This window comes from Thunnus maccoyii, chromosome 1 (assembly GCF_910596095.1).
Source record: "Thunnus maccoyii chromosome 1, fThuMac1.1, whole genome shotgun sequence".
In the NCBI taxonomy this organism is placed as follows: Eukaryota; Metazoa; Chordata; class Actinopteri; order Scombriformes; family Scombridae; genus Thunnus; species Thunnus maccoyii.
The window spans coordinates 38,666,074-38,686,497 of NC_056533.1; the positions used below are offsets into that span (position 1 = coordinate 38,666,074).

At 39.2% G+C, this 20,424-nt stretch overlaps 1 long non-coding RNA gene across 8 annotated transcripts; it reads right to left on the reverse strand.

The window, feature by feature from the left end:
* Window positions 1–948: 948 nt before the first annotated feature.
* Window positions 949–19,680, reverse strand: LOC121903806. Of its 8 annotated transcripts, none has more exons than XR_006098098.1 (5): window positions 18,612–19,680; window positions 17,945–18,135; window positions 11,428–11,473; window positions 2,285–2,346; window positions 949–1,454 (listed from the first exon to the last, which is right to left on the reverse strand). It is a non-coding gene; the product is annotated as an uncharacterized LOC121903806 (long non-coding RNA). The 8 variants fall into 8 exon arrangements; XR_006098102.1 differs by adding an exon at window positions 9,189–9,466 and having other exon boundaries at window positions 2,285–2,343; window positions 17,945–19,680; XR_006098103.1 differs by adding an exon at window positions 9,189–9,449 and having other exon boundaries at window positions 2,285–2,343; window positions 11,362–11,473; window positions 17,945–19,680.
* Window positions 19,681–20,424: the final 744 nt, after the last annotated feature.

The window sequence follows — 20,424 nt, forward strand, 5'->3', positions numbered from 1 at the left end:
TTTTAATTCCTTAAATATAACTGATCCAAGGAACATAAAACAACTGAATGTATGTATTTCCATTCCTCTAGGAGACGTTTGTCTATGTCTCATCCCATAGTTCTGGCCAACCAGAGCTTTACTATAATGCAGAATTTTAAATACCTTGGTGTTTATCTCGACACCTACCTGACATTTGTAGATCATATCCAGAAACTAATAAAAGAGTTGAAACAGAAAATGTATGTTTACAGCCAGATCAGGCCACATCTTACACTTTCTGTTTCTAATACACAACTTAATGCTGTCATACTTTCAAAAATATTGTCTCCCAGTTTGGTCTCTTATTACCTCAAAACTTATTGAACCAATAGCCAGCTTATAAAATTCATTCATAAATGTTGTCCTTGGACACATCATTGTGTAGTATTTTTACAATCTAAATCATTAAATTATCATAATTATACAGAACTTAACGGTATACATTTGTACTACCAATTTATCACCCCCTCCCTTCTCCACTTTGTTCTATTTTGCCAAGATATATCTTCATAAGACTTGAAAGAATAACCAGAATTATTACAAATGAACTGAAATCTATATCTGCTTTTAATAACAGTTATGGTTTAAGATTATTTTTCTGCACATACACTAAAATTTGGAACAAAATCCCACATCACATTAGAAATTCTCCCTCCTATTCACAATTTAAATATTTACACAAATATTTCCTCCTTATGAATCTAAACTTTAACTCAATAATCGACCTTACAGTTCCCTCTGAATTCTAACTGGTCTGTAAACATGTAACATTTGTCTACTGTTGTTATTTGTGCTAAATGCTTTATTCTGTTTTAGCCCATATACATACACACACACACACACACATATATATATATATATATATATACACACACACACACATACATATATATATATATATATATATATATATATATATATATATATATATATATATGAAGGAAACCTGCTGGAAAACAGTTTCTAAACTGAGTCAGGCCCACAGCTGGTAATGGTTTCACATTACTTTGCTGTTTTTTTCATCCTGCTACAAGTAAAAATAAAAAATGCAAATGCAACAATAATAATAATTGCTGGCAGCACATCAGGGAGCTCCAGAACAGGTCAGCAGTATCGTTGTTACTTTATTATTTGACCTATTAATTAGTTACATCACTGCCTTGTTTCCAATACTGTTTTTGTTTATTGTGACTGATATTGATCCATTAGCACAGCACAAAACCCAGCCAGATGTTGGCAGCTCCTCATCATCGCTTCTCATCTCAGAGAGTTTTTCAGCAGCGATGTTTCGTTCCAGGTTTGGCTCGACTCTCCAGCAGCTCGTCTTCCTCCGAGTGATGAAACTGCTTCTTTTTCCTTTTAACTTCTTCCCAAGAAAGAAAAACAAGAGCCACCAGACAGCCGGAGGTGCAGATTTCATCAAGCTGGGATCACTGATCAATCAGAGAGCAACACAGAGCAAAAAACATTTGGACGTGAAATGTTGTAGATTATTTATTTTAACCTGTTTGAGTCTTTTCAGTTTACTGGATCAATCAATCGACAGAAAATCAATCTGACATTTGGTTTTTATTGGTTGTGTTTCATCTGGTAACAAACATGTGCTTGTTACATCATCATAAACTACAGCAGCATTATTCTGCCATCATGACAAAAACAGTGTTTGCTCAGTTTTTTCTCCTTATAAGGAGAAAATATCACGTTACAATAAAAAGGTGTTTCTCGTTATGAGAGTTTAATCATTATAACGAGACTCTTTTTCTAATAAAACAACTTGTTACAGTGAGATGCTTATTCAAAAGGAGAAATGTTTAAATTAATTGATCTTTCTTTTCTTTTGTTGGACTGAATATTTAATGAAATTCTGCTCTTACTAAGCAGCCTGGAACACGCAGACAATAAAAGCAAATACAATTATAAGAAAACTTCATCATGAGAAAAGCATTCTCATTAAAACAAAGATGTTTTCTGGTTATATCCAGATAGTTTTTTGTTATAAAGGAGAATGTTTTCTTGATAAAATGCGATATTTTACAAGTTTGTCTTAGACGTCACTTTGAGCTACTGTAACTTTTTCAGTATATTTGTCTTTAGTGAGACTCAGATACACTGGAAAATTGATTATTGGGGGAAAAATCTGTCCTACAGGAATAACACAGATACAGCTCCTCTCATCTCTGCGCTCTGTTATGTTTGTGTTTGTGTGTGTGTGTGTGTGTGTGTGTGTGTGTGTGTGTGTGTGTGTGTGTGTAAAACTGCTTACCTGGAGAAAATTGTCAGGTTGATGAGCCCACTGTGACCCCCATCTCCTCACTCTGTCACCTGCTGACATGCACAGGAAAGTGGGATGGGATTCAATGTGTATGTGTGTGTCTTTGTGTGTGTGTGTGTGTGTGTGTGTGTGTGTGTGTGTGTGTGTGTGTGTGTGTGTCTTTGTGTGTGTGTGTGTGTGTGTGTGTCTTTGTGTGTCTTTGTGTGTGTGTGTGCGCTGTCTCAGGTTTATCTTGTTGTGATTTCCTGAATGTTATGGCCTGATTTTGATGATAGCAGCCCTCTGTCAGCAGTCTGCAGAAAAACCTCCTATAAGCACTTCTGCCCCGTTAGTACCAGCAGAGCTTCAGTACTCCCCCAACACACACACACGTATATATAAACAGTGTGGGGGGGGGTATCAGACTTCCTACAGCTCTTCATTAGTTTGTTGTTCTCTGCATTTAAGCTTTTTTAAATGAAACTAAATTAAAAACGGATTTATTGCAGCTCCACAGCTGAACTCAATAAACTGTTGTTGTGAAATGTTATTCAGAGTTTGGAGGAAACACACACTCCTTTATGAAAAAAAAGGAGAATTAACAACAGTCAGGTGTCCATAGTAACAGTGAAAGAGGTTTTCCTCGCTGTAATCATTCCTCCTGTTCATACTGGATATTAAAAGATCCTTCAAATGTGCTTTCAATGGAAGTGATGGAGGATAAAATCCACAGTGTGTCCACACAGTCATTTAAAAGTTGATGTGAAGCTTCTATTCAGCTTCATCAGTCTGAGTTAGTCTTATCAAGTGGATATCTGACACATTTACAGTCTTTTGAGCATCAAATTCCCTCTTTGTGTTTCCTCGGACAGTGTTTCCCTGTTGAGCTGCAGGTGGAAGTATAGTAACAAAAAGAGGAACTTTGGCACTAAAAAGACTGTAACGTTGAAAGATATCTACTTGATTTGACTCATTTGGACGCTGAAGCTTCATATTAGCTTCAGATAAACTTTGAAATACATTTTTTAGCACAGAAGGAGGACTGTGGATTTTGTCCTCCATCACTTCCATTGTAAGGTCATTATGAAGGGATCTTCTAATGGTCAGTATGAACAGGAGGAATGATTACAGCAAGAAAAACAGCTTTCATGTTGATTTGGGCTCCTGACTGTTATGAAAAAGTGTGAACTCGTCCTTTAACACCTAGATGTACCTGCAGGATTTATGACATCAAAACCAGTTTGGAGCCAATCGTGGTCCAGTGTGCAACCTACACAAGTTGTTCACACCTGGTATTAACATGAGTGACCATCTCTGATCGGATCTCACTTCCCTCCTCTATGTGCAAATAAACACGTACGTCATGTCCATTGAGAGAAGTTGTGCGCATTTACTTACGAGGCACAGCAGCGTAACTTTATTGATTATTTAAATCTCCAACACGCCGACAGCAGCGGTCAGGATCTAATGTTTTAATTAATGTTCTGTGTTCTTCTACACATCCAAAAGGTCAGTTAGTCCAGGTTCATATTGTTTGGAGTAAAGCAGACGTCCTCCTGATAAATCCTGAGCTCATCATGTCGAGCAGCGCAGCAAAACTACAAACTGTAGTCATCACCTAGACACGTGGGAGGAAACTATCCAGCAACATTTAGCTTCTGAGATATTTTTTTTAGACAGACAGAAATGGAAAAACAAAATAATGCATTTCTTTATCCTGTTATCAGACAAGTTGAACAGCTTTGATGTGGCCCAGGATGCATTGTGTTTACTCTGCTAAATGAATGTGGTCACATGTGGCCCAGACCACCTCCCAATGTGGTCTGAGTGAGGAGGAGGAGATGTTGTTTTAAGGGTTTTAAGGCAGTACATCACATATAGTAAACCCCAAGGACTGCAGACTCTCCCACTTATCCCACCAACGTACCAGAATAACAGTAAACATAATATAGAGATAATCAATCTTCTAGTATCTAAACAAGCGCAGCAATGCATTCATAGTAATCAATACATGCACTCACACACACACAGCAGAGGCTCGTCTATTAGATAACAGAATAAGCTCCTTTAAGTCTGGACTGTGGACGAGAAGCTCAAACATTTTACTGCTCAGAATCAGGTTTGTTGTGTTGAATCTGATAATGTTAATAAAATCATCACTCCAGTGAATAATGATGTATTTTGACATTATTATCAGACCAACAGAAAACTCTGTTAACTCCAAGTTAGCGTCGTCTACTCACAGGATTAGAGCCTCGTAAAAATAGATTTTTAAGACAAACAGAGTTGAGACGTATTTGACATGTTTGTCATCATGTTGTGTTTTTTTTTATATGTGACAGCCTGTCAGCCTAATAAAGATCAAAATTATACATTTTGAGAACTAAACATGCTTGTTTTTTCCCCTTTTTTTGCCTCATCAGTAAGCAGCAGAAGCATTCAGATGTCTTTTTTTATTTTAAGATGAATATTTATCCGCATCAGCGTGTGTGTGTGTCATGTTGTCTGGACTTGCATCTCTTGTGGGGACAAGTCTATGTAACGTCCTCTGAAGTGATGGAAACATGATTGTGTGTGTGTGTGTGTGTGTGTTTGCTGTAGTAGCGCCCTGCTGCGCTGGCACACAGCTATTGATCTGGCAATCTGAGGAGCAGCAGTAAGTGGAAGGTAAACAAGCTGCTCGAGGCCTGATGGAAGTCTTGTTATCCAGATTGGAGGGTGAACAAGGCAACTCCGCCTCGAATTTTTTTTGTAAGTGTTTATGGTATCCCCTGTGTCTCATACCTCTTCAATCAATGCTCATGTATAATACTCAGCACCAGGTCTGATCAAAGAACAACTTGGCCCCCATACTCCTTTTTTTTTTCCCCTCCTCGCTCTCTCTCTCTCTCTCCTGCTGCCTCATTTGTTCTGGAGCTGCCTCAGTCACTCACTCAGCTGAACGTTCAATCCACCGAGGAAGCAGAAAATTGAAGGGAGTGAGGGAGAAATGATGGTGTGGAAAAAAACGCTTTGCAAACCAGAGAAACAGCTGAATGGATACGGAGCTGATTTGTTCCCACAGGCGGTCGAGATCCATAAGAAGACTGAGAAAGATAAGAGAAGGAGAAATAAGTAGAGGGATTGATTTTCACTTAACATTTAACCTCCGATAAGTGAGGCACATAAAAGGTTTTGATTTTTGAATGTGAAAACTCATCACGGATGCTTTTGAATGAAATATCGGATCATTTGAACATTTTATTGTGATTTATATGTTGTAACAAGCTAATCATCAATCCATCCAACACCTATTAGTGCCATGAAAAATCCTACTGCAGTAAAAGTACATAAGTATTATGAGCTTGATGTAGTTAAAGTATTGCAGTAAAAGTACATAAGTATTATGAGCTTGATGTAGTTAAAGTATTGCAGTAAAAGTACATAAGTATTATGAGCTTGATGTAGTTAAAGTATTGCAGTAAAAGTACATAAGTATTATGAGCTTGATGTAGTTAAAGTATTGCAGTAAAAGTAGTGGTTTGGTCCCTCTGACTGATATATTATTATATATGACATCATTAGATTATTAATAGTGAAGCATCAGTGTTAGAGCAGCATGTTACTGTTGTAGCTGCTGGAGGTGGAGCTAGTTTACACTACTTTATATACAGTTAGCTAGTTTAGTCCAGTGGTTCCCAACCTAGGGGTCGGGCCCCTCCAAAGGGTCAGCAGGTAAATCTGAGGGGTGGTGAGATGATTAATGGGAGAGGAAAGAAGAAAAAACAAAGTTCTGATACACAAATCTGTTTTCAGTTTTTGGACTTTTTCTCTAATCTTTGATTTTTGCTGAAATATTGGATCATTTGAACATTTATTGAAATGAAAGCATGTGAGAAGTTTAGAGGGAAAAATCACTATTTGGTGGAGCTGTTAACAACTCATAGACATGTGAAATGTGACCCCGACTACACACTGCTTTTTGTAAGACGTCAAAAGCCAAAAAGGTTGGAAACCACTGGTTTCATCTTTAACAATGTGTTGTATTTTAAAAGCTTGTTATATTATCCATTGTGTCAAATCTTCATCTGAAAAGTAACTAAAGCTGTCAAATAAATGTAGTGGAGTAGAAAGTACAATATTTCCCTCTGAAATGTAGAAAGTAGCATCACATGGAAATATTCAATAAAGTACAAGTACCTCAATATCAGCTACAAACATAAACTGCTTTCTGAACGACTGGCGGGGCGTCGAGTTTATGAAGCCTCGTTTCTTTGAGGTTTATTTCTCAGTGATGTTTGTTTGTTCATTTATCGGCTGTGTGTTTGTTTGTTTGTTTGTTTGTTGAGGGCCGTTAAGTCGTGTCCTCTCTCTACGAGCGGCTTCGTGCAGCGTGACATCATCCGTGCAGAGAGTCTGGACCAGTTGTATTTATAGATCAGCCTGTCTGAGGACGAGCCGGGAGCCGGAGAGTAATGATGCGCTACAAATGGGACTCATCCAAAACTCGTTCTCCTCTTGCCCCCACACACACACGGCCCTATTAACCTTCACACACACACACACACACACACACACACACACACACACACACACACACACACACACATATATATATATAAAACAGACAACACACTGGATGCATTTCTTATAGATTGAAAAGCTTCAAGCAACAATTTGCCAAGTTCTGCATTAAATCACTAGGAGCATAAAATAATCATATTATATTATACAACATTAAAAGTTTCACATTAAAACTCTTTACAGCTTCTGTAAGTGTTTTTAATTTCTCCAAATGCTGCAGGTTGCAGGATGATTTCACCACAACTCAGTGCTGGAAAGTAAATTCTTTACTGAAGTGTCGTTTTGAGATACTTCACTCGACTGTTGGAACGTTTTATGCAACTTTTTACTTCTACTTCATTACACTCGCTTAACAACTGTAATGACTTTACAGATTCAGATTTCAGAGACTCTGACTGAATCTAAATGTTCAGACTTTGCAGACTTGCCTGATAAAGCATGCAGGACATTCAGAGGCTTAAAATGACAATTCATGGTGATTTTTTGATGTTTTTCTTTCTCAGACACACATGATACTTGTTTGATCAGTTCATTGTTGGTTCGGCTCTGCACATGAGATTTGTTGACAGTAAGAAAAATATAGAAAACTAAAATAAACGCAGAATAAACACAGACGACTCGACAAAGACCAAACTGAAGACTGGACTATAAATACACAGAGTGTGATTGCAAACGAGACACAGGTGAAACACGAGATAATCAAACACAGGAAGTAAAGGTGAACCAGACACAAGGAGAAAATATTTCAAAATAAAACAGGAACTGAAGTAAACAGACAACAGGTGACACAACACACAGGCAGACTGGGAGCAGATAAACTGGGGAAGACACTGGGAGCAGGGCTGAGCGAACCAGCACATAAACACAGGAGGAATCAAGGAACACACAAGGGAAACACAGAAAAAACCAGGCAACATAAATGCAACACTGAAAACTCAAGAGAATAAAATAAAGTCCAGGCAGGACGTGACACTATACAGGCGAAGGTTTCTGTTGAGGGTTTAATGTGAGTGTGATGTTCGCCGTGTTTATCACTTCCTGTAAAGGGAAAATCTCACTGAGCTTTCTGACCAGATGTGCTGCAGCTGTGGTGTAAAGCGACAGATCCGCACTTATCAAAACCATTAAGAACCGTTCAGAAAAAACCCCTTTGAAACCAGTTACAGGATCAGTAGTTTCAGTTCATCTCCATGGAAACACTTAAGCTCCGTCTCACGGCGTATTTTATCCTCTGCGCCCTCGCTGACTTGATGTGTTGACGGCTGAACACATCAGCGTACGTACGGCTGTCCGGAGGCTGAGCGTTTAGATTCGGCCTTTGATGCTTTCTGCGACTGAAAGCACCGAGAGGAGCTAAAATGCGTTTGTTTGTTGTGAGGAGGAGGAGGAGGAGGAAGACGGCTCCTTCATCCTCACAGGTGGTCATGTGATGGATCCCAGACAGTCATTCATCTCCTTAATGGGATGTATCTGTGATGTCCTGAGGGCTCCCATCAGTGCCAGTTAGAGAGCAGAAAATTAGAGGCCCAATAACCGTCTTCTGCTTCCCTCCTCCTCCTCCTCCTCCTCCTCCTCCTCTCAACTTCAAATTCAAATGTGCTTCACTGGCATGACAGTAATTATGTAGAATAGGTCCTCATCCGGTGTGTGCAGGGTCCTCGATGTAAACACAGAGTAAACGAGAGAAGGGGACGCTCCCACACAGCCGTGAATCATCCGACAACTGCAGGATGCAACGTTTCCTTAACGTACACGACATCCTGGTGCGTTATGTTCTCCAGCAGTCACACAGAAGTTGCCACATTTCTAATATAGTTCAGAGTTGTTTTGCAGCTCATTTTGATAACTTCCTGTGTGATCACTCATTTTAAATGTCAACACAGCTGATCTCACAGCTCAGCTGATGTCATAATAAAATAATGATTTTACCTGCAGCGCACTATTTTGGCACTACGTTCAGCGTCTGACACAAGAAAGTGAGAAATATGTAAATAAGAACTATAATGTGAATTTGCTGCGTGTGTGATCACAGGCTGATCCCGTCATTCTCACCTTCTCTCTCTAGTTTTGCTGAATATATATGTAGACAAAGAAAGAAACAAATGAAAAGCATCATTAAAAAATAACTGTAAGATGACTGTCTATAAATACAGCTGATGTGTTGCCCATATGTGAAGCAACTACCTGTGTGCATATGTAACTTATTTCATGATAACTTGGCAAAAATAACATTATACTGTACTAAAAGGATTGAGGAGTATGGATGAGAGTGTCCTTAACATGCAGGAAGTCAGTGAGTGATGCAGGAGCAGAAGAGGAGTCACACTCTTCATATAAAACTACATTACATCACCTCATCGTCAGCAGCAGCAGCAGCAGTAGAGGATCCGCGGCTGGAGTTTGCTTTTAAACGCTGCCATCAAAGGCTGCAGTGCCTGTAGGAACGAGCGCCTGCTGCATCTCTGAGCTCATCATTAATGCAGCTGTTAATGTGTTTCACATTCACGCCGCTCTTCGTGTCCAACCCGCCGCGAGCTTCAGGCTCTCTCTCTCTCTCTCTCTGCCGTCCTCAGCTGGTCTTAACAGACTCTTTCTGAAGCTTCAGTTCAGCTTCCTGCAGCGAAGTAAACCCTGTTCAATATATGAGATGTTTTTCCCCCTCAATAAAATAACAAATCTTGTGTGTTCATGCTTTGCCTAAACTCTCCTCATATCAATCTATCTGCACATGATCGCCGCCTGAAGCCCTGGACGTTGGTTTAAACCTTATCTGATCACCTGCTGATCCCTCGAGGTGCATCATCGATTACAGCCGACTGAGAAGCTTAAAGGACGATTTAAACCAACAGTCAGGAGCCCAAATCAACATTAAACCTGTTTTTCTTGCTGTAATCATTCCTCCTGTTCATACTGACCATTAGAAGATCCCTTCATAATGACCTTACAATGGAAGTGATGGAGGACAAAATGTATTTCAAAGTTTATCTGAAGCTAATATGAAGCTTCAGCGTCCAAATGAGTCAAATCAAGTAGATATCTTTCAACGTTACAGTCTTTTTAGTGCCAAAGTTCCTCTTTTTGTTACTATACTTCCACCTGCAGCTCAACAGGGAAACACTGTCCGAGGAAACACAAAGAGGGAATTTGATGCTAAAAAGACTGTAAATGTGTCAGATATCCACTTGATATGACTAACTCAGACTGATGAAGACTCATAAACGCTTCACATCAACTTTTAAATGACTGTTTGGACACACTGTGGATTTTATCCTCCATCACTTCCATTGAAAACACATTTGAAGGATCTTTTAATATCCAGTATGAACAGGAGGAATGATTACAGCGAGGAAAACCTCTTTCACTGCTCATATGGACACCTGACTGTTGTTTTAAGATACACTAGAAGAATTGTGAAACTGTCTAATCTAGTAAATAATTGACAGATTAATCAATAATTAAAATAAATTGAAGCCCTAGTCGTCTCACACATATTTAAATCCTGAGAAATGAAACAAAAAGAAGCCAAAACTCACTGGGAAGCTCGTGTCACTATTCGCAATTATAACTTGTGCTTTTCCTACAAATGTCTGCTGTGAAAAAGGTGTATTAGATGGTTTCATGGTCTCATTCAGTCCTGTCTGCAGAAGTTGTCCACACATTTCCATCTCTGGTACAAGGAGCTCCAATATATCTAGAATAAACAGCAGAAACATGATATCTGTATTGTCTGTAAAAACTACTGTAGTTCCTTCACTTCCATTGAAAACACATCTGAAGGATCTTTTAATATCCAGTATGAACAGGAGGAATGATTCATGGAAATGAAAAGAAATGTATTATAAAACTGGGCTTAATTTAGTTTTAAAAAGTACAGCTTGTATGTATTTAGATTCCCTCCTTACAGAAACGTGTCTGAACTGTGATAAATACATAAACTTTCCTTTTTTGTTACTTTTGAAAAGACGGCAGCCAGCGTGACAGTGACTCATTGATTTAATCCACCGAAGAAAGATTTTACTGTCAGTTTGCGTTCTCGTAGGTGGTGGGCTGCGTTTGATTTGTATCATATGTTAAACTTTGAAACCTTCACAATTTATCACAGTACGGATTTCAAACTTCAGCAAAATCCAAGGATGTCAGCAGGTAAACAAACGAGGAACAGATTCTGTTGAATAAATACATCTGCTGACTGAAACGTTGCAGGTTTAGCAACATACATACAGCTCTTAACAGATTTTATATTCTAACAGTTTCACTTTTAAACAGGATATGGCTGGTTATTCAGTGAAAAGCATTAAAGTAGTTTAAAGTGATGCAAATGACAGGAAACGTCCCTTTATAGCTTTTGTCACTTGCTGAAATAATAGCAAATATATTTTGCCAGATGTGTGGATGACTGGTAATTTCCCCACTGGGCTGCGGAGAAAATAATGTAGCCAAACAACAACAAATATCATATTTTATCCCAACAGAACAGCAAAACATCAATAAAAAAAAAAAAGAGAGAGAGACAGAAGTTTGCATACAAACACAGTGAAGCGTGTCGACACCTTGTGAGCCAGATGGTCTGAGAGATGCTCATCAATACTCACTCATCTGCAGTGTCTCCCCGCCTCTTCCACACGATCAGTTTTAAATCTGTCAGAGAAAGAGAAAAAGCAGCAACAATCTTAGAATTAAATGCATAAGACAAAATACTTTAAAACAAAGATGTGAGAGGAGCTCCCCCGAGTTCTCGCGCACAGTCACGTCAGAATAAAACACCTCTGACAGCATCAACACTTCAAATACGTCCCTGGAGTCACGGTGTGTAACTACACCGCACATTTCAACACACAAAAAAAAAAACCCCCACACACACAGGCTGCAGATGGATATGTGTAAGTACTTCACCCACAGGCGCTCTCACACAAATACATACACATAAGCGTAGAGACGTACAGGCGCTGGGTGATGGAGGAGGCTGCTGGATTAGCTGAATTATTTCAGGCTCCTCGAGGGAAATCAGCAGCCGAGCACAAAATACACCTTCGGTATCTGCCGGCTATTAACATCAGACATGATGGAGTCTGTCGCCTGATTCCACGTTAATGCGACTCTCATTGTTATTCTAACTCTGGTACATCCACTAAAGTACATCACAGATCTCTAAACATTAACGTGTTTTACTGCTGCGGGCTGATGATGAAGGCGAGCGAGAGGCTTTAATTTGACACCGTTTATTACGCATTTTTATCACAGCCGGTGGAATGATGATGATGGTGATGATGATGGCGGTGATGATGATGGCGATGATGACGGCCGGTTGTAATGGCGCATCACTCCGAGTGACGGTTAAAGACGGTGAGAAGCTGTGACTTGTGGGTTATCGACGATGCGGATAAAGAGCCTGTATTCTCAGCGGAGGAGATAATACGACTTATTGACCGTGAGACGAGAGCCTGATTTAAAAAGGTTGTCATGGGGACGTTTCTGCGCCAAGGACCCGTGAAGGTCGATGTCTAACAAGGCCGGCCGATGAGCGTCATGTGGCGGCGAGGTGATCACACACACACACACACACGACTGGTGGCATGACAAAGCTCTGTGATGAATGGAGGGCCTTATTGTGAGTGATGTGATGATTACCATGATGTCCTCAGAGGCTTCAATCAACCTTTATTTACACAGAGCTGGGTGACACAAACAATGGGCCTCGAAAACAGTTTCCTTCATGAGTCAAGTAAAATTTATCTGTGTAGCCCGATATCACAAATCTTAAACTTGCCTCAGGGGGCTTTACAGTCGGTACAGCAATACAACATCCTGTCCTCAGACCCTTGATTCATTAAAAATGGAAGAAACCTCAGGAAGAGCGACAGAGGAGAGATCTCTCTCCCAGTACGGACAGACATAAAAATAGATGTGTGTAAAGTCGTGTGTGTATTTATGACATTCAACTATTTTCTTGTACTTTTCTGAGTCAAAGGTGATGTCCTCAAATGTCTTGTTTTGACAGTCCGAAATCCACAGATAATAGGTTTACTATCATTTATAACACATAAATGCTTCAAATCCTCACATTCAACAAGCTGCAACCAGCAAATATTTAGCATTTTCCCTTAAACAATAACCAAAATTCACTTATCAAAACAGTAAATTTGCTGTAGATTGATTAATTGTTTGACCTGAAATGATAATGTTTTAACCTGAATTTAAATATGATACAGAAATCATACAAAAACCCAAAACAAACTTGATGCAAAGTGAATATTATGTTCAACTGATCAGTGCTGCCAAGTTTTGACTCCAGCTTGGCGTGAGATTTGTTCCTGTGCTGCTCTCAGTCAGCAGGAGAGACGATGTGCTGCTGCCAGAAGAGCTGCTGACTGAGATTACTCTGAGCAGCATGCATGGGAATACATAACTATATAATAGATTTGTGTATATTTCTGGCTTTTCCCCCCTGACGGTCTGAATAACTCGCTGCTGCTGCTGCTGCTGTTGCGCTGTGCTGCTCTGTCTTGTCTGTCTGTGCGCTGTCAGTCCTCTTCTCGTGCCGTCATGTTATGAGTTATGAATTTGTTTTTCATTGTGTGGCATGAGAGCGTGTGAAATGTGTCAATTACGTGAGATTTGGCAGCACTGAACATATCATCATCATCATGGCTGCCAGTTTACTGAAAGGTTTTTTTTTTTAGATGTGATTATTATCATTGTCATATTTCAGCGCAGCAGCTTCTACGTTTCAGTAGTTGTTGTAAACTTATGTCTGCTGATTTCTAACTGGAAGCAGGACTTGAAATTCTTCTTTTAACTTTTTGGGAACATTTTTGTGAATGAAACTCACCCACCAATGGAGCAGAACACGTCGCCTTATATGGACATTTTCAGAGGTGTCAATAATCCTAATGATTAAACTTCAGGAACATTCACGTCAGGCTGAAACTAGAGATTTACATAGAGTTTGTCATGTTTAGGGAGTTTGTTGGATCACTCGAGAGGTTTAGGAGAAGAAAATGAAAATTAAAGCATTTCATCAGACTTGCAGGAGGAGATGCCTTGCTCAAGTGCACTGACAGTTTGAGATATCGTACTATCTAAAAGACGAGCTTCCTGCATGTGCTTCACAATAAATGCCTTTTAATGTGGAAGCAGTAGTAGGCCTTTACTGTGAAACTAAGTTTTGACAGTAACAGTAACATAAAATGACTGATAATATAGTTTTTAAGTTGTTTACTGGACAAAGTTAACATTAGATTTTACTACATAAAAGCAAGTTTATTTGTACAACACCTCTCAAGAAGGCAATTCAAACTTCTTTACATAAAATGTAAAATGTACTAAGAATCAAGATAATAAAAAATAGATAATAAGATTTAAAAGGAGTAAAATATGTGTATATATATGTATGTATATATATATATATATATGCGATATTAGTACATAGTCCAAATTGTAATGTGGTATAAAAGGCAGTGGCATGTAGACAGTGAAAAGAAGAGGCTCGAGAACGGAGCCTTGGGGAACTCCGCATCATGTTTGTACCCTCAGATGCGATCGATACAAAGTAGTTCTTGTCCTTTAAACCAGGTTGGCACTGTGCCCGACAGTCCGACCCAGTTTCTGGTCTAATATGTTGTGGTCGGCCGAGTCGAATGCAGCACTGAGATCCAATAATACCAAGACTGGAAACAAGGACTGACGTTACATATTTCCTGCTGTTTTTTTTATTCCAGCTGCCAAAATTTTGATGTAACGCTTAACTGGTATCTAAAGTGAAATAAAGGTGAAAGTTTCTGTCATCAGCACAACCCACAGACCATGTAATTATAAAGATTTAAATACCAGACAGCAAGTGGGATGAAAAAGGTGTCAGCTGTGCAGTCTTTTTCATCTTCAACCCCGGTAATGAATTAATCTTTTTAGTTATTTATTCAGAAAAAATGTCAAACATGTTCTGGATTCTTAAATATCAAGACTTTCTCTTTATATTATTAAATTATAGAATTAAATGTCTTTGGGTTTTAGACTGACAAAACGAGTTGTTTGAGGACGTCACCTTGGGCTCTGAAACCATAACTTTTATAGATTAAAGATTAATCTAAAACATTTTACCACATCATGACAATTTGAAAAAAAAGATAGTTTCAACTGCTTTCTTTTTAGTCCTTATTACCTCCTGTCAATGTTAATCTTTTCTTCTTGTCAGTGCTCTGGTTGGTGGTGGCTGTTTTTCCCTGATATGTTGTAATCACCTTCCTTCTTGTTCTTTTTGTTTTATGGTGGCTGGTAAACTATTAAGAGACGCACTATCACCAGCGACTATTATTAAGTCTATAATTGGTGTCTTTGCTTTTATGACAGAACCTTTGTTCACACCTTGTTGCTTGTGGACACGGATACGACGTACCACTTTGGAAAAAGTAGGATTTAGTGGCCAAAGTGAAAGTAATGGTGGGTTTGGTACATTATTTTTATTGTTTAGAAATCTAATGTTTTGTTTTGTATTTACTTTTTGGATATTAAAAAGTTACATACTTTTACTTTAAGACATTAAAAGAAACACAAAATCACTCCTATGTTGAGTTTTCATATAAAGAATCTACTTACATTCTGATAAATAGTCTTTGATTCACATCACGACCTTTATGTCGTTTATCTGTTGATGACACAAAACTAGTGTGCTGATAATGAAAGAAACTAATTTTAAGTACACAAGAAAAAGTTTTTCTGTAATTTTCTGTCTTTGAGGGTAATATTGATTTCATCCAGACTTCAGTCAGCTCTGACTCCAAAAGACCTTTCATGGTCCATTGTTTACTTCTGATTGACAGGAGGAGACGGCGGGCGAGTGCTGGTGAAAATAAATCATCAAGGTCTTTCAATGAGAACCTCAAAAGTTTCAGTCTGACGGAGAAGCACCTGTTCTGCTTATTATCTGGTTGAGCGCTGAAGAGTTCCGGCTTCTGTGATGTGAAAAGAGAATAATGATGAAGTTCTGCCTTCTTGTTGTACAGCTGATTCGCTGCATTTTGAAAAGGACATAACTTCATGGTTCTTGAAAAAAAAAAAAGAAAGGATCCTTTCATCTCTGTGGTGGAAACTCTTCAGCCCGCCCCGGCCTTCGCCTGTCTGATAACCACCTGAACCTCGACTCTGGTGTTTGCTTTCCACACAGTAAAATCAACTGCAACTTAATAGTATGAGCTGTTTAAATGAAAACGTCCTCTGAAGCTGCAGCCACGTCACGTTTTCTTCTCTCAGTCACCAATTCCGTACGTCAACATATCTCACCGATCGACTTGTGAAATCAAACCGTCATCCTCAGATTTTCAGAGGAGGTATGAGGAGGTAATAATGTCTCTTCACCATTATGAGCTTCAGGGCTCCTGTCTCCTACTCTGTTTTTTTTTGGTGAAGCAGTAGTGGTTAATGACTCAGGTGCAGTTAGAGGCAAGGGACTGTCGTTACACCAAGGAAGAGTTTAATTATCTTGCCAAAACGAAAAAATCCACTACAGCCAGCAAAACTAGTTGACTTGGACAAGAATCTACTGGGGTGGCAGCTGCCATCCATAAAAAATGCCTTGCCACCCCAAGCTGCTATGTCAGTTTTGGACACTCTAATTAAAAATTATATGTATGAAAAGTTGTGGCTGGCCAGAACTTTACAAGAGCGAAACTCCAATGTCTGAGTGAATGCAGCGAGAGATGCTGCTCCCCGTAGTCTCTTAGGTTCTAACCCTCCCCCGACAGGAGCAGTACGCGACTTTGCATGCATTCAGAGCAACTTCAACTTCGTCAACAGTAACAGCAGTCACAGAGGAAGAAGAACATAACAGCAGACCATACAGTGAAGGAATGAGGGAACACTTACTGTTCATCTATGAAGAAATTGGAATAATCAGAGCATGCAAAGCTAGTGGAGCCCACATACAGTGTTTGTGGTGTTTGCTAGCAAGAAAACATAGTTTGTCAGTTTGTCATGCATGCTCAAATATCTTATATTCAGCCATATATTATATGCATGATGTATATGACTGATGCAAATACTGTGAATTTAAGGCAAAGGCAGATTTGTGTTCACTTCGGAGAGATAGTAAGCAAACTAATTAACACAGTCTAGGCGAGAAGTTGTGAGGATGGCAGATAGATGTGAGATAGACAGAAGGTCAAAAACAGATTTTTATCCCCAGAAAATAAGAAACAAACAAACAGACTTGCCACAGTGTGGTGCCAGGAGCTGTGAGAAGACGCTGGGTTGGTAACAGACTGATCACCCACCAGCTCCGTTTTCTCCTGGTCCCACCATCACACGACGAATGCTGATGGGCTTTTTTTTTTCCTTAGCAGGGTTGCCAACTTCCACTAATAGAAATGCAGAACGGCCGCACATGGATAGCGGCGGGGCTGATTTGTTGAAGTCTGTGTTGTTTAATAACAGCAACTTATGTTTGATTCTGTGAGGGACGGAAATATTCAGTATCGCTTACGAGTGTCTCCGGATTGAATAAACACGTCCAAATTTCAGATCAGTTATACAAGTGCAACATACAAAAACACCCAGTTTAAAAAGCACTAAAAAACAACAAAAGCCTCATTAGTCAGCAATGCAGTGACAGCTCATTCCAAGCTTAGTACCTGCTGAGTTTGCACTTTCACCACATTTTCAAATTGAAGCTCAGAGAAAAGGACTTTTGCCGTTTAGTCGGCGTTACTGGATAAACACTGGATAAACTGGATCATTGGCAGCACCATTTTCTGTGGCTTCAAAAACTATAAGTGACACAGTTGGTGAATATTGTCTTTATATGTAGATCTCTACCTAGGAGCCAGTTTAAACCCTTGTGGAAGTTTGACTGTGGGGTCATTTGTCTTTATTCGTGAAACACAAACCACAAACACAACCCTTGAATAGTCGCCCTTCTCTTCTGGAAAAGCAGAGAGGAGGGGCTTACCTCATATAAATACCAACTTTTCTTTCCACCATTTCTTTCCGTCTTAATCCGTGACCGAAATAACCACCACTGCTGCCTTGTACCTGTAACGGAAGTCCCAAATAACGTCGGAAAACCAAACACCGCCGTGTCTGGGTTCATAACATCACACACAGCTTGGTGAATCTCACCTCCTTCTCCAGGAACTGCGTCTGGATCACTGCCACTTCCAGCGCTACTTAAAGCCGACCAGGGTCCAGTTCGATGACCTGTTAGTTAGGATCGGTGCCAGGATTTCTCGGATGGACACCAACCGTGTCGTCTCAGCTGCAGCTCGCCTGTCCATCTGTCTCTATGTCGTCTATGAGGGGCGGTTTCATAACTGGTGTGTCAAAATCAATAAATATTCACTGTATCTAGCAAGTCAAACGTTGGCTGAATTAATCTGGTTTATTACAGCAGTATGAGAAATTGTGTATAGATAAAGACGCGTTGTTTCCTGTGAACAACGTTACATTAACATGGCTAATTTACTGTTAAGTTGGTCTATTGCCAATTTTTTTTATCCACACATAACAAGTTAGTACATTCCTTCTAAGTTACTACACATTAAGTTAAAACCAGTATAACCAGTACAGAAGAAACTGTATTGTCTTTACTCTTGGTGTATTTTATGAATAATGGATTTATAAGTATTGAACTTTTCAAAGTGAAAGTAGCTCTTCTTTTATCTACCACAATAATGTAAACAGATTTCATGTAGAGTACCACCTACAAAATCTACAACTCAGTTAAATTAATTGTTTTCTATGCTACAGATACGTAACCACTGGTGACTCATTCAGGACCGTCACTAACAGCTTTCATATCGGGGTCTCCACTGTCTCCAAGATCGTCCCTGATGTTGGCAGTTGTGGATGCCCAGTATTGTTTCTGCGTGACTGGTGTCGTTACGGAAGAGCAAGCGATAGTAGGATTCTCGCCAACTCAGCTTTTGGTCAAGCGCTTCAATCTGGTACCTTCCAACTGCCTGCTGACCTGCCACCATCAGGAGCTGACCACCGACGACTCCACCCACATGTCTTTGTTGCTGATGAGGGCTTTGCACTCCGGAAAAAACCTCATGAAGCCGTTCTCCTGGCGCGTCCTTCTAAGAGAGTGTCAGGTTTTCAATTACCATCTGTCCCGAGCTCAGCTAGTTGTGGAGAATGTCTCTGGGATCCTTTACTCCCAGTGGAGGATGTACAGAGGTGCCATTGAGGTCCATCCAGAACTTGTGGAGAAATGTGTGAAGGCGACCTGTGTTCTCCATAACCTCCTGTGGAGGACAACCCAACAACTCAGTAAAAGAGGCCATCAGGTTTAGAAAGGTTCGCATCCTACTTCTCTACAGAGGAAAGTGTCCCATAGCAAGACACCGTTTAGTGCACAAGTCCAAACAAAACGGCTCATTTAAGAGTCACTCACACATGACGATGAAGCAAACTGCAATATTACTTTATTGTATATCAGCACCAAAATGAACATACCTGTGTTCATGCATGCTAGCTCATCAATTCATATTCATATCATAGAACAGAGAACAATGTCTGCTTTTATTTTTATCCATGATATATTATTGTTAGGTAATACAGCTTTAACCCTTTCATGCATGGTGTCCACTACAGTGGACAGATATTTGGAAGCCATTTTGAACCATTTAAGTTGTAGTACCATGTCCCAACTACCAGGTGGTGAACCCCCAAAGTGTCGTCTACAATTCCATCTGAATGTCATTTTTGACTCTCTCTGTCATTTTGAGATATTGAATCATAAATTCAAAACGGCATAAGGTGGAGGAAATGCACCAAGTAGCTCAGGAATATCTGTTAAATACTTTTATTCTCAAAATAGAAAAAAAAACAGGGGAAAAGTGTATTTTTCAACTAAATAAGATGTTTGAAATACTTTTATCAAGTTTTTAATACTATTTTTCTTGTACATTTTTTTCTGTGACTGAAAATACATCCGTCTGCTCCAGTGGACGTCATGCAACAAAAGGTACATTCTGCCTATTGGACCTATGACATGTCTTCCAAATATCCTCTCTATTGTCGTTATTTAAGGTTCCTATGTGTATTCATACCATTTGCTCTTAGTAATAAAATAATATATATAAAAACATATATATACATATATATATATTTTGCATATATTGATTTCCATGAATCACTTTTTACTCCGTTGATGCATGGTGTCTACTACAGCGCACATATGTCAAAATACAATATATTAAAAAAAAAAAGTTATTGGCATGATTTTTCACTTGTTTAAGAGTAAAAATAAACAATAAAAAAAAATTATTACTCTGTGATTTAATAATTCATGCATGAAAGAGTTAATTTGGAACGTCTACCCTGCATTACAACACAATAACAAAACAACAATAAACAACAATAGAAGCAGACATTGTCATATGCTGACTTTATCAAGCAAGTCTGTGTTACATTCAACAACAATACGTAATTATTAAATAACAAATGGCTAAAACATGAAAATAAAAATACCAACGTTTGGACATTTGGTTTGTTCTTATGTCACCTTCAGTCATAAAACCACCTGTGCTTCCTGTTTTTACAATGTGCATAAAGGGTCAGTTTTTAATCAGATAGGTTGACTCCTTGCGGCCATG